Raw genomic sequence first — 15655 nt, 5'->3', positions numbered from 1 at the left:
GTTCCAGTGGTTCTGAATCCGCGTTCTTTCAGCTCTTGCAGTAAAGCATGTGATGTGAAGAAATTGTCCATAAAAATTACATGGTCTGTTGGCACATAAAAACACTTGAGAGCGTTCAAAACAACGCGTGTTCCAAGCGGTACATTTGTGCTTTCGCCGTCGTTTTTGCCGCAGTAGACATCAATGTTGAAAGGGTACCCTGATGAAGAGCAAAGGACCCATTCCTTGTAACCAAAGCGTATTGGTTTTCCTCTTATAAACATCTTGCAGCTGTGCCTGCCAAAGTACGGCACCATTTGCTCCTCCGCGCTCAGATTCTTCGAAAAAATTCCGAACTGCTGAAGGGAGCTATTGACAAGCCTAAGCAGAGGCCTAATCTTCGCCATTTTGTCACCCTTCTCAAGGTTTTGACTGTCACACGCATGGATGTATCTTTTTATCAACCGGAACTTTGCGCGACTCATTGTATTTGCCACCAAAGGAACACTGAGGTCCTCAGCTTTCGACCAATAGAGGTCAGAGCGTGGAAGCTTGTGGTAACCACTCAAGAATAGAATGGCGACAAATTGAAGTATGTCATGTTCGGTTATGCTCACGTTGTGATCGTTCTGTTGCTGGGCATAACGATTGGATTCGTCGGTTATCAGACCTATGATTTCCTTGTTTAGTAGGCGGGCAAAGAGATCAGACGGCTCCTCATCGACAAGCTCGGAATGGGTCACTTGAAGTGGCTGAAACTCAGTCTCTACTATTGCGCCCGAATACTGTGTAGTACGCTTCCAGGCACGAGGATCTTTACACGGTTTTTTTGGTCTCGGAGGCGCTTGTTCCTGCATATCTGCTTCACATTCGTCGGCATCAGCCGTGTGGACTTCAACTTCGCCGGCAACATCATTCGGCAGAGTGTTGACAATGGCGATATCACTGTCGCCCTCCTCTTCATCCGTAAGAATGTCGTCCGCACTCGGTGGGTGCAGAAGCACAACATAGGTTACTTCTGCAGAATCGTTGGCGAGAACCATTTCCACCGCTTCCTCCAGCGTAAGGAACCTTTCTCGAGGCATCTGGATGAAGAAAGACGCGTTAAAACTAAGAAAAACCTAACTGCAGAGCGGCCGCTTCCAACTCTCCGCTTTACGCCAACGTTCCCAAATGGGAACATGCACACATTTGTCGCCATATTTGCATTACGCATGCAAGCAGCTACTCTATTTAGTGTGTCCTAATACTAAAGACATTCAAAAAGATGCTAGAATATACAAATCTGACCATGCAGTTCAAAAACTCACATTTTTTCGCAGAAACACTTCGTGCGACGCACCGCCGTGTTCGCGCCAAAAGTTCGTTGAAGTTGCCACCGCATAACATAAAATACGAAACTAAAAAGGAAACTTCCTTGCGCCCAAATAAAACTTTGGGCATTTTTAAAGGTGTTGTTACCAAATATTATCACTTTTCTTGGCAACTTCAGCAATTATGGGTTCAGAAAATAACCACGTGTGGCGTTCCCATTTGGGAACATTGGCGCTAAATGGGCTATAGCGCACGCCGGGGGCGCAGGGAAGCGCGTGATGTCAAGACCGACCACGCCCGGGAATAACAGCTGATTTTTTTTCTTTTTGTCTGAGCCAGTCGCACAGCAATGACTGACCGTTGTGGAGTGTAGACAAACCTTGGAGAACTTTTATTGACATTCGAGAATCATCGAACCCCATTGTAAGGCTGCCGTCAGGAGAGGGCACGCAATTTTTTCACCTCGGTGACCTCGGTGAATTTTTGTTTGGCCAACTCGAACGTAGCTTTTGTGTGTTGGGGGGGGGGGCTGCGTTTTCTGGCGGTTCTGTTATGCGTCCCCGTGGCCTTGTCGGCATAGGGAAAAGTGAGGGAGCCGACTTACCGTAGTCGAGGCGCCTGCGCGTGGTTCCGGGGAGGTTTTGAACGGCGCGAATCATCGTCGCGCATCTGGGGTTCAACACGCATGGGAGAGAGGAGCCAATCACAACGCCAGAGGCCGCAGAAAATGAGTGCAGCACCTCGTGCTAACCACCGAAATCTCGCGCGGTGGCCTCCCACTGCGCATTAATGGTCTTCGGCCCCAACGTAATGGTTCAGCCCAGTTCCTGGGAATGTTTCTCTCGTCGCGTGCACTGGTCTTTAGCGGCTGGCTCGATCGTCCCTTTAGTATCTCGTGCATGCCGCCGGCAGCTATCGACACGTCTTTTGACACCTGGTTGCGTGGATAGCGGGGAAGAGGACCGAAACGCAGTGGACGCGGGTGCTGCAGTGGTACCTGTCCGGTGCCTTCGATAGTTTCGTTTGGGCAGGCATCCCTTCAACATACGAGTAATATCCGCGGCTATCGGTCTATAACTTTTAATATAGTTCAGTTCGACAGCCGCCGCACCGATAACGTCTTTTATGCAATAAATGATACGCTTACATCCAGCGCTACATTCTTGTTGCGCCCGCTGAGCCTGCCCTCGCCCCTACGACCTCGGTTGACTTTGTTTCTATTTGTGTACAATACGGCAGTACCCACAAGCACTTGATGGAACGGCTCTTCAACATTGCCAACGATGTGCTGACGAGAAAGCAGGTTCCTCAGTCGGATACCAACATCGAGATGTAACTCTTGCTGAGTGCTACCAAGGGACTTCACTAAGTTGTGAATGTGTATCCTGGACAGGCGTGCGCACGAGGGGGGGGGGGCAGGGGGGAGGCCGCCCACTCTAATCACCTAAGAGGGGTGGGGGGAATCTGCCCCGTACACTGACCATCCTAGTCACCTAAGAAGGACGGAGCGCGCAAAATCTGCCTCATACATTGACTTAGTAGGAGGAGGGGGCGCTGCGCTGGACCTTCGCCGCCCCCCCCCCCCCCGCTGATGGGGAACCCTGCGCACGCCTATGATCCTGGACATTACTTTCTACTCACACTGCAGTAATCAATCAGCACTCATTAAACTCCTATGTATTGTTATTTTCGATGTGGTTTCCTCTGCCAGAAATTTATTTAGGTTGGTGCATGTGTGGGGATCTCTATTTGAATATCTGAAGCGCAGTATTCTGACGGCGCATTTGAAGATTGACGTGGAAAGTGCCCCATGGGTTGCACTTGTAATAGACAAGCACGAAAGTTGCAGTGAGACATTTGTCTGTAGTACGGCCGCGGTGGTCACTAAAAAATTCGACTCGGAGCGTGTTTTTAGATTCATTTTATCTACATATAACTTACTGCCGGCGATGTCAATATCGTAAAATATGTGTAGCTCAATGTTAGCTTTAAATTGCTAACTTTATTTCGTCTCACGGTTATCCGGCACTATATACTGATTAAAAATTGAAATGTAACGTTAATGTAACGACACGTTCCAATTTTCGAAATGTAACTGGAACGAGTTCCTCTGATGCTAAGGGAACTTGTAACGGAAACCCGTTCCAAGATTGGGAAGGAACGAGGAACGGGCTTTCGTTCTTGTTTTAGAGGAACGTGTACAACACTGCTTCCTATACACGGCATAGCGCCGCAGGAAATTTCTCTGCTTCGAATTCAAATGTGTCTCCTGGACACAGAGCACCTTCCACTGAAAGTAACATAGCCGCTCACGTAAGTCGTGTAGATCGTCAAGAGGCCCCTCGATATTCCAAAACTTTATTTGGGTCGACGTACTGGAAAAATAAAGGTGTTGTGTGCCTGAGAGTAATTAAAAAATTATGCTCATGGTTCCTTGCCAGGACCCATCATTTTCTGCTTTTATGTTTTGTTGCGGCCTGCAGAACTGCGCCACTCTTTCGGCACCAAAGGCACCGTCCATTGCCTCCTGTGAGGCACAGGACGCCCGCGTGCACATGCTGGTAGTTCGAGTTTCAGGCCTCGCCTGGTGAGACGAGGCCTTCTGACCCGATGGCTCTGGAGTAGCCGTGCTCTATCGTAAACATGTTGGTGTACAGCGCGAGGAACGACGAAGACCGAAAGAACAGAAGGGACACGGACGAGCGCTGACTCGCAACTGAAAAGATTAATTGAAAACCACATGTACGTAAAAGCAGAAAACATACAACACTGCGCAGAAGCGTGAAAAAACCGATGGAAAGAGTAACAGCGAATCACCTAATGGCACACGTGCTGAGAAGATATGCGAGCTCCTTGTCCGTAAGAGACAACGATGCCTCACTTACGCATGCGTCACCCATTCGGTTGATGTGAAAGGCCTCTATCACTTCTCTAGTGGTCTGGGAACTATGCTTTGACAATATCTTTGCATCGGCAAAGACAGGTGCGCAGCCACACGTGTTGCAATGCGATGCCAGATGCGAAGCGTTAGGATTTTTTAGCGAATTTTTGTGCTCTCTTAAGCGCACATTGATGCATCGGCCGCTTTGGCCCACGTATGACCGCCCACATGTAAGTGGGATCTGATACACAATGCCGCTCTTGCAGGGCACAAATGAGGAAACATGCTTAATTCCACAGTCACTTCTGTCCTTGTCATTTCGCTCCATTTTCTTCCGAACCATTGGGCTAAAATGGAGCGAAATGACAAGGACAGAAGTGACTGTGGAATTAAGCATGTTTCCTCATTTGTGCCCTGCAAGAGCGGCATTGTGTATCAGATCCCACTTACATGTGGGCGGTCATACGTGGGCCAAAGCGGCCGATCCATCAATGGGCGCTTAAGAGAGCACAAAAATTCGCTAAAAAATCCTAACGCTTCGCATCTGGCATCGCATTGCAACACGTGTGGCTGCACACCTGTCTTTGCCGATGCAAAGGTATTGTCAAAGCATAGTTCCCAGACCACTAGAGAAGTGATAGAGGCCTTTCACATCAACCGAATGGGTGACGCATGCGTAAGTGAGGCATCGTTGTCTCTTACGGGCAAGGAGCTCGCATATCTTCTCAGCACGTGTGCCGTTAGGTGATTCGCTGTTACTCTTTCCATCGGATTTTTCACGCTTCTGCGCAGTGTTGTATGTTTTCTGCTTTTACGTACATGTGGTTTTCAATAAATCTTTTCAGTTGCGAGTCAGCGCTCGTCCGTGTCCCTTCTGTTCTTTCGGTCTTTGTCGTTCCTCGCGCTGTACACCAACATGCTGCCGTACCAACTAGCCCAACTTTCAATACTGTTGCTCTATCGTAAAGTTGGCGGAGTAGAGTTAGCTGCTGCCGCCTTGGGGGCGGGCAACACAGCCGATGGCTCGCTCTGCGCAGGCCCGGCAGATGGCGGAGGCCGGTGCGACGCTGCCCCCTGACGCGCGGCATCCGCATATGACGTGCCGTGAAATGCTGAACGTCTACCTGGCTTCCCTGAAAGAGATGTTCTCTCTTGCCTTAAATGAAAGCATATCTTTTTTCCATGCAGCACACGCTCGTGAGTACGCGGGGTGTTCGCCGTCGCAATTGACACAGCGGGCTGCGGTTGTCAGAACTGTGGTATATTAAAACACACCTCGCACAAGTAGACTGACCTTTACAAATATGGGAGCTGTGGCCGTACCTCTGTCACTTAAAGCATCTGCGAGGGTTGGGTACGTATCACCGAACTCTTAGTTTCGTGTAACCTGTTTCTATGATTCCTGGTTTCACTTGCTTCAAAAGTTAGTATAATGTGCTTGGTTCGCTTTTATGAACTGTACCTTCTTATTTTTATTCTTCGTAGATTGACGACATTCTTCTCTTTCCAGCCATCAACCGACTTTTGGATCAGAAAGGTCAAAAGATCTTCGTCTGAAGCAACACCACGAACGGTCTTCATAGATCGGTGCGGGGTGATGGTTACAGAAATGGCGCCGGAGGACTTCAGGCTGGGAAGATTTTCGTACTGTTTGCTGGCTCGCAGTTTAAAGGCCAACTACGGCGATTTTTTGAGGTCATTTGAATCTCAATAAAATTCACTGGGTACGTTCCTTTTCACGTTCCCGTTATTTATGCCAAATTACAAGCTGGAGACACATGTAGACTCATTACAAATGATTTTATTCATTACCCTGACACTCCCCACCTCGCTTCCCAGAAATATTGGCAACGGAAAGCGGAAGTGACGGAACCGAGGGGCGACTAGAGCGTCTGCTATCCGCAAGGCAACAATCGCGTGTGTTTGGGGAGCGCTTCGTTGGCTGGGCGTGTGAATTTCAGTTCCTTGTGGTAATGCGTGCGATGGGTGGCAAGTGGTGTTGCGTTGTGGGCTGCACACGATTCCCCGTTGGTAGTCACGAAACACTCGCACCTAACGATTACCCTGCGTCTTCATATTAGAGCTAGCAATGCCGGTTTACCGCACTTTCCGTGCGGTAATACCGTACCGGCTAAAGAATGCACATGCGTGAACATTACCGTAGGGACACTTTCCGTAACAAATAGGGTGCACCGGGCCTATCAGTATATGGTGAGCTGCACGTTATGCGAAACAACGTAGGCTAATCTACTAAGGTTGGTGCGAAAAGGTGGCTCGTACTTCGCTTATAATAAATTCCTGCGGCCCTACCAACGCGATGCTGAACGCCGCTATTGCCAAACTTATGCACTCTTCCCATAAAATATTGTTACATAAAATGACACGAGGCGTGACTATTTACAAGTGTATTTACACTGATGTGCACAGCATCGATCAAGATGGAGGACAGCACCTACAGCATACAGACAGGCCAGTCCTCTTTGTCGTCTTCTGTACGCAGAGTGTCTGGCTCTTGATGGGTTAGCTACGTAGCATTACCCCCGGCGGTGAAAGCGCCGTCTCGGTGCGCTTTAACATGTTCTTCAGAAGGAGGGCGGTATTGTTTTAGCCGACTGACGTGCACTACATCACTGGGCGTGTTTGCAGGCGGGTTAGTCTCGGAGACGGGAACAATCCCGTGGGTGACGTCCGTTACCTGGCGGACGATACGGTATGGACCCATATAGCGGGATAACAACTTCTCGGACAGGCCAACACGACGAACCGGGCACCACAGGAGAACTAGGGAACTAGGCGAGAAACGAACGTCAACATGCCTGCTGTCGTAGAGGGTCTTCTGGGCTGCTTGTGAAGCCGACAGCCTAGAACGGGCAATCTGACGCACGTGGTCGGCACGAGCGATAGCATCCCGTGCGTATTCGCTCGGCGGAGATGTAGTAGCCGGAAGTAGAGTGTCCAGTGGTAACGTCGGATCACGGCCATAGAGCATATAAAAATGTGAGTAACCGGCGGTATCATGACGCGCTGAATTGTAAGCGAAGGTCACGTGAGGTAGAGCCAGGTCCCAGTCATGGTGGTCAGATGAGACATACATGGAGAGCATGTCCGTGAGAGTGCGATTTGGGTGCTCGGTGAGGCCATTTGTTTGGGATGGTAGGAAGTGGTCAACTTGTGCTGCGTTGAGGAAGAGCGTAAAAGATCGTCAATGACTCGTTACAAAAATGCGCGGCCACGATCGGTGAGCAGTTGACGAGGAGCGCCATGGTGTAGAATGACGTCGTGGAGCAGAAAGTCGGCAACGTCAGTAGCAGTGCTGGTGGGGAGCGCTCGAGTGATGGCGTACCTGGTCGCGTGGTCTATAGCAACGGCGACCCACTAGTTGCCAGAGTTGGACTCAGGAAAAGGGCCGAGAAGGTCTACACCAACACGGAAGAAAGGTTCGGTAGGGATGGAGATCGGGTGAAGGAGTCCAGCAGGGGGTGCGGCAGCTCGCATCCGATGTTGGCATTTATCGCAGGAGGCCACGCAACGTCGAACGGACCGGGCGAGACCACGCCAAAAGAATCGGCGCCGGACACGGTCGTACGTGCGATATATGCCCAGGTAGCCGGCAGTGGGCTCGTCGTGAAGCTCATGCAGGACCGTTGAACGCAAATGTTTAGGCACGACGAGAAGTAACTCAGGGCCATCGGGCAGAACGCTACGACGTACAGCGTGCCATTCAAGAGTACGAACACGCGGAGTGACGCATCGTTAGGGGCAGATTCGAGACGGATAATAAGTGATCGCAAGGAAGCATCGCGACGTTGTTCGTCACCAATGTGAAGAAACTGAGACATGGACATGACGCTGGGGCTAGGCTGGATGACCGATCCGTCTGGCTTTTCAACAGGGTAACGAGACAAGCAATCGGCGTCCAGATGGAGGCGTCCAGACTTGTAGGCAACTGAGTAGGAGTACTCCTGAAGACGCAGCGCCCACCGGCCAAGTCGTCCAGTAGGGTCCTTCAGTGAAGAAAGCCAACAGAGCGCGTGATGATCTGTTACGACACGGAATGGGCGGCCATACAAGTAAGGACGGAATTTTGAAACCGCCCAGACAAGGGCAAGGCATTCCCGTTCTGTTATAGAGTAGTTGCGTTCAGACTTCGAGAGGAGCCGACTTGCGTACGCAATAACACGATCAGTGCCCCGCTGAGTTTGGGTCAATACTGCACCGATGCCGGGACCACTAGCGTCTGTGCCCACTTCTGTAGGTGCATCTGGGTCAAAATGTGCAAGAACAGGTGGTGTCGTTAGAGCAGTGATTAGCTGAGAAAAGGCGTCAGCTTGGAGAGGACCCAAACAAAACGGGACGTCTTGTTTGAGAAGGTCAGTGAGTGGGCGTGCGAGTGCCGCAAAGTTTTTCACGAAACGGCGAAAGTACGAGCACAGACCCACAAAACTGCGAACATCATGGACAGAGCGAGGAACGGGAAAGTTCGTTACAGCGCGGACTTTGGCCGGGTCTGGTCGTACACCGGAAGCGTCAACGAGTTGGCCCAACACAGTAATTGTTCGAAGACCGAAGTGGCACTTCGAGGAATTGAGCTGGAGGCCAGCTTGTCGGAATATTGTTAAAATGGTCGAAAGGTGTTCAAGGTGTGGGGCGAAGGTTGGTGAGAAGATGATCACGTCGTCCAAGTAACACAAGCACGTCGACCATTTAAATCCTTGAAGCAGCGTGTCCATCATTCTCTCGAAGGTTGCTGGAGCGATGCAAAGACCAAAGGGCATGACCTTGAATTGGTAAAGGCCGTCATGGGTAACGAAGGCGGTCTTCTCACGATCCATGTCATCTACAGCAATTTGCCAGTAGCCAGATCGGAGGTCGAGAGATGAAAAGAAGGTGGCGCGATGGAGACAGTCGAGTGCACCGTCAATACGTGGAAGAGGATACACGTCTTTCTTGGTAATTTTGTTGAGGTGCCGATAATGAATGCAGAAACGCCAGGATCCGTCTTCCTTCTTTACTAATACCACGGGGGAGGCCCAAGGGCTAGACGATGGTTCGATTATGTCTTTCGCTAGCATTTTGGCCACTTCTTTTTGAATCACTGCTCGCTCTGATGCAGACACGCGGTAAGGCCGACGGTGGATGGGCGCAGAGTCACCTGTGTTAATTCGGTGAGTGACAATCTTAGTCTGGCACAAGGGACGATCATGGATATAGAAAATGTCACTATAGGAGGCCAAAACTTGGGAGAGAGCGACGGCCTGATCAGGAGAAAGGTCTGATCCAATCATGCTTCGAAAAATGGCGTCGTCAGAACCGAGTAACCGTGAGACTTCAGCTTGGTCTGGAGTAGTTACGGCGACAGCGTTGATGTCATCGTCGTCCGTTATAGCAGTGAGTTGGGCAAGCGACATCTGGTAGGGTAACACTTGGGGGGTGAGGCCAAAATTGAGGAGCGGAAGGAAGACGGAGTTGTCCACTATAGTGGCGATGGTATGCGGCACAGTTATATTGTGCGTCAGTCGTGCGTCAGTTATAGGTGTAACGATGTAGTCGCCGTCGGGAACTGGATAGGTCGACGACGAACAGACGTACGTCACTGCTCGAGGTGGCAGGCGAACAAAATTGGTTGGGCTGAAGCGGCTGACGGGCTTTTCACAGGTATCGGCGAGAAGAGGAAGATCGAGGCTGAGTGTGCCAGAAGAACAATCAATTAAGGCCGCGTGTGCCGAACGGAAATCAAGGCCAAGTATGAGTTCATGAGGGCAATGAGCTAGAACGGAGAAAAGGACGACGGTGTGACGACCGGCAATGCTGACACGAGCAGTGCACATCCGATTACTTCCACAGTACAGCCATCGGCCACACGTATTGACTGTGTCGTGGATGGCGTCATAATTTTCTGCAAACGGCGGCGTAGAGGAGCGCTCATAATAGACAGGTGCGCGCCTGTGTCAACGAGGGCGGTCACAGGAACATTGTCGACTTTTACTTCAAGCAGGCTGCGGTGTGTGGGCAGCGTCAGTAGAGGATTAGCAGGCGTCGATGGTATTGTAGCTTCACCTCCATAAGCTGCAATATCTAGTTTTCCTGCTGCGAGCGTCCAGAGGAGGTCGGCGAGGAAAAGCGTCGAGGCTGCGGAGAGCGGGATTGGCGGTGTTGCGGTGACGGCGAGCGGGAGTAGCGGCGAACGGGCGAAGTGGTGTCATTGGTGAGAGGATCGTGAGAGGACGAGTAGACATTGGAGGGTGGAGCGGCTGAACGTGTAGAAATGGTAGGGCGCATGTAGGTAGGGTAGGTCTGGCGTGGTGGGTTTGACCGACGGCGACGGCAATAGCGAGAAACGTGCCCTGGCTGGTGACAGGAAAAGCAGATAGGCTGGTCATCGGGTGTTCGCCATTCCGTAGGGTTGCGGAAGGGCAATGCAGGAGAGGATCGGCGAGCGTTGCCTGGGGAGTAAGGCCGTACTGCAGGGCGAGTCAGGGGACATGCGGATGGAAGACCGAGGTTTGCAAACTCCTGCCTGACCACAGCTTGAATGAAGGCCACCGTTGGCTGTGAAGGGTCAGTGGTGTGTGTTGTGAAAACTGGTGGTTGAATGGGAGCAGGACAGGCAGCTTAAATCTCCCGACGAACAATGCGTGTGACGTTGTCATAGCTGGGCGGCTGGCGAGCGGCTTCACAAGATGAGGATGCGGCCGTGTTGGGAAGCCGCGTAAATATCTGGGTTTTACGGCGGCTCTTGGTTTGTTCAAACCGTCGGCACTCTTTGATGATTGAGTCGACGGTGGCAACGTTGGTGTGATTAAGCAGGTTGAAGGCATCGTCTGCGATGCCTTTCAGCACATGCGATACCTTCTCTGAGTCAGGCATGTGCTCATCAACCTGGCGGCAAAGGGCGATGACGTCGTGAATGTACGCGACGTACGATTCGGTAGAGGTCTGTGCTCGAGTTCCCAGTTGATTCCGCGCAGCCATCTGCCGTCCAGTGGTGTTGCCAAAAAGGTCGCTGATGTTCTCTTTGAAAGATTCCCAGCTCGTAATGTCTGCTTCGTGCGTCTCGAACCACACCCGCGGTGGGCCATCAAAGTAGAAAAGTACGTTGGCGAGCATAAGGGTCGGGTCCCACCTATAGCTGGTGCTGTTCCGTTCATACACGTTGATCCATTTGTCAATGTCAACGCCATCCTGTCCGGAAAATACGCCAGGATCACGAGCAGGAGGTAGGACTACGTAGGTAGAAGCCACGGGAGGGGCAGGCGGTGAGGATGATGTTCCGTCAACTTGTGACATGGTCGGACCCGCGATGAGACGGCCGTTGCGGAGCTTCGTGATGGGTACAGGGAACAACCAGCGCCTCCACCACAACGATATTACGTAAAATGACACGAGGCGTGACTATTTACAAGTGTATTTACACTGATGTGCACAGCATCGATCAAGATGGAGGACAGCACCCACAGCAGACAGACAGGGCAGTCCTCTTTGTCGTCTTCTATACGCAGAATGTCTGGCTCTTGATGGGTTAGCTACGTAGCAATATTAAGAAGCTTTAGTTATACCGGAAACTTCTCAGCCATACCATTTTACCCGATCGCAGCCCCAAAAACTTGGGCCGCCTGGACAGGTGGCGCCATCTGGCGGTGGAATCCGCAACCATGCAAACAAAGAACTAAACAGGTGTGTCTGCTTCTTCGAAGAGGAATGGAATGGCGATTTTAGTTCGCCTACAAATGCGTCCGAATCGCAGCTGTCATTTCCCGACATCTCCAAGGAGCTTGTGCACGCAGCACGCTCAGTCACGCACAAGATATATTTCTGAGGGAGTCACCTTTTCCCTGAGTGTCTCCTCTTCGCCGCTTTCGGAGCTTTCATACTATGCACTGGCGGGACCGGCATGCCTTGCATTATTTCCGGTTTTTCCCTACTTATACTTCCCGCGAAAGCAGTATGCTCAGTTGGGTTTCGGTTTCAGTGTTGCGTTTTTCTGCCTATTTAAAATTATTCTCCGATTTGCCGGGTATTTCTGCTATCGGGCCTGTGACAGGAGCGTCTCAGGAACATGAAAGCACCATTACTTTGACATGGCCAAAAAATCGCCGGAGTTGGCTTTTAAGCAGCAGATCTCAGCTGGCCATTTTAGACGCTTTGTATCCTTGCCCTAGCTTGTCAGTCAGACTTTTCGCTACCGAAAACGGGGATAATATTCTCGCTTTTTGAACTGAAGCTTCACAATGAATTATGTGGTATTTCGGAAACTGTGCTCGAGTCTTTGCAAAGAGAACGACTTCTCCTTCGGTTCGCACTCTTTTGAGGTTACGATGGGGTTTCAAAAGTGATGCGCTCAACATTGCATGTGCATTTTGCCTCGGTAGCGGCGCCAGCCGCCCACCACCGAGCCCTGCAAGAGGACGTGGTAAAAAATGACAAACCAATCCCATCAACGCCAGCTGTGCACTGCCATTGTAACCCATTACGGTGATCCAAGACTGGCCATCGACACAAGGTTAACCCTAGCCGCCGAGAACCGTAGAAGTAAAAAGGATGATAGGAGAGGACAGGAGCGATTCAAAGGTAAAGACAAAAGACAAAATTCGAAGAGGAGGACAGGAAAAGGAGACTGCCGTTTTCCTCTGGGCGGGTCAATTCGGAGGTGCCGTCTACGTGAAGCCGGAGCCAAAGGGGTGTGTCGCCTCTGTGGGGGGCCTTAATAGTCCAATAACCCGGCGTCGGCCCAACCCCCCGATCCCCTTTTCCTCGGAAAAGGCAAAGCCAAGCACGGCGAGGCGTGTGAGGGGGTCGAAACCCCCCCTCATCCTCCCCCCCGTTGGCTCGGGTCCAACGCCCCTCACCAAACGCCTGCTAGCGCAGACGCCCCTGTGGAGAAGATGTGAGAGGAGCGCTTGTAAAGCGTCAATGGTAGAGCGCGAGTTAATAATGTGCTGTGAGTTCAGGAGTCAATTTTAAGCGCATGTTGGAGTGTTCATCGATGTTAGCTGTGCGTGTTTAAGAAATTTACAGGGCAACGTATATTTACTACAAGCGTAAATGAGACTTAATTTAAGAAACTATGTTTGCTCCTACAACTTTGTCTCTTTTCCAGACTGAAAGAAACTTCTCTGCGAATTTGTTGCACAGGAAAAAGAAAGAGAGTCATTAAAAGTGATTGAAAAAAAATAGCTGCGTTTTTTTTCCTTGAGGTGTGAATAAACCTGAGTGCTAGAGCAGGGCTGCGCGAAAAAAAAAATACAGACAAAGAAAGGCAAGTACACAGGATCTTGCAGCCATCCTGCGTCGTTCCTTTCCTTCTACTATGTTTTTTTTAACACGAAAGTGTTTTATGCCGGGTTCCACCAAGTACTTCCGTTACCGGATATGACGTTCATAAAATGGACGCCAACGGGTGTGTAATACATGTGTATATCACATGTATTACTATGTAAGTTTACAGTGAATTGTGTTTATTGTAATGTTGAAGTGTTGGAATCTGTATTCTGTATCGAAATATATTCTTCCCCCCCCCCCACTGTAATGCCCTTGGGCGCTGTGGGTACTATGATAAATAAATAAATAAATACAGAAAGAAAAAAAAACCAAGAAAATGATCCGCCACTGGAAATCGAACCCACGACCCTGCGGCGGCGACTGTTAGCGACCGCTGCTAAACCAACTAAGCTAGCTTGGCTTTTTTTTATTGGCGGTTTATTAACGTCACATGTACATATATAACAGACACCACTTGCAGCAATAAGACACGTCGCTACAAAAATGTGTCAAGATGAAAAAAAATAAATAAAATCGTTTACGGGACTAGCTTTCTAAAATTCTTGAAGGTATGCCGGAGGTTCAACCCTGGCCAGCCAGTCAGGAACAAAGTCTTGTTGTTGGAGCACATCTATGTATCGAACAATGTTCTCACGTAAAAGCACACGTGCAGGTCGCCTGCCAGGGTCGTAGTGAAATCCCGCCATTCTCACCCGCCATAAGCAGTGGAGGCTAAGAAGCATAATAAGGTCGAAAGGCATCTCATCCTCGTTTTATATCTGCAAAACCTTATTCCAAGTGGATGCAGAGGAAACTCTTTCTTCAGCGTTCTCTGTAAAACATCCCAGAAGTAGACCCCTTCCCAACAGTGCAAAAATGCGTGATCTATTGTCTCCGGTTTTTTACAGATAAAGCAATGAGAACCCCACGCCATGTAAAACCCCGTTCTTCCAAGAAGGTCCGCACCAATAAAGTACCCGAATGTAATTTAAAAAAGAAAGTTTTCGCCCCTGAATGAATTTGCAGTTTCTTTACTCGTTTGGGTACATCTTTTCCTTCGCCTCCACTGTTTATTGACCTATACACAGGCACAGGAAAAATCGTATCACATATGTCTTTATATAATTTCTTTCGAGTGACTATAAAGGGATATTCATTTGAGAACCACACTGACAGAAAATGGACGCTGTCCACAACTTCCTTAAAAACGGCTCGCGTGGCTCCAGGCATGTTTGCAGTGGCAACAACAATGTTAGGTAGCACGCGACAAAGGCGTAGCTGGTGCACTGTTCGCAGAAAAGGATCTCGCACGTCCCGAAAGAAGAGAAAGCGATTAACTAGCTGCCGGACAAATAGATGCGACAAGCTAAATCCCCCTGCTTTAACTCGTCTGAACAGATTCGATCTACTGCATCTTTCCCAAGTTGACCCTCACACAAAAACAGCGAATACTCTATGAAACTTTTGCACATTCACTCGTGTACAACTTAGCACTTGCATCACATGCCATAACTTGCTCATAAAAACATATTACATACAGTGGCTCTCGCAAACATTGAGAGACAAGTGGCTTCCACCGTGTTGCTTTTTCTCGCATTTGCTGCACCTTCTCAGTCCAATATTCATCGCTGCTTTTGCAGTGTTGAAGGGGTATTCCTAGGTACTTTCCTGGACTTCTAAACCACCGAATGTTAGCAAAACCATGTGGGGCCGATGACCATTCACCATGCCATAGCCCCAGACACTTCCCCCAGTTCACTCGACTTCCGGTAATTTGGCCAAATTTCTTAACAACGTCAATTGTCTCTTGGACACCTTCTTTTGATGTACAACATACTGCCGCGTCATCGGCATATGCCAAAACCTTCACTTTGGCTTCCAGTTGCCTAAAACCGCGAATGCTTTCATTGTGTACAATGGGCAAGCATAAACTCTCAATGTAAATGGTAAACAAGAGACGGCTAGCTTGGCAGATGTCGGACACCTCACCGAACGCGCCTTGTATCTTTCACACATTCTCTCGCGCACGGTGCTCTCTGCTGGCGGTGTAGATAGGCGGTGCGGAGCGTGGGCGGTGCAACCGTCTGTGAGAGGTGAAAAGAAGTAATCCGTCACGATCGACACTTACTAGCGCTTACTCCGAGATTGCGCGCGATATCGGAGGTCATGGTTAAAGCGTCTCGATACCAGCGAGGGACACTGGCCGCGCTGGCGTCGCCGAGA

The 15655-nt window shown here is 50.0% G+C and overlaps 1 protein-coding gene across 1 annotated transcript in view; it reads right to left on the bottom strand.

The window, feature by feature from the left end:
- Positions 1-15655, bottom strand: part of LOC119389391 (cGMP-dependent protein kinase, isozyme 1) — a gene marked incomplete in the record, with an annotated part of 765645 nt that overhangs the window by 303311 nt on the left and 446679 nt on the right.

The sequence above is a fragment of the Rhipicephalus sanguineus genome, chromosome 1, assembly GCF_013339695.2.
Source record: "Rhipicephalus sanguineus isolate Rsan-2018 chromosome 1, BIME_Rsan_1.4, whole genome shotgun sequence".
Lineage (NCBI taxonomy): Eukaryota > Metazoa > Arthropoda > Arachnida > Ixodida > Ixodidae > Rhipicephalus > Rhipicephalus sanguineus.
This window is presented reverse-complemented; position numbering and strand designations above follow the sequence as displayed.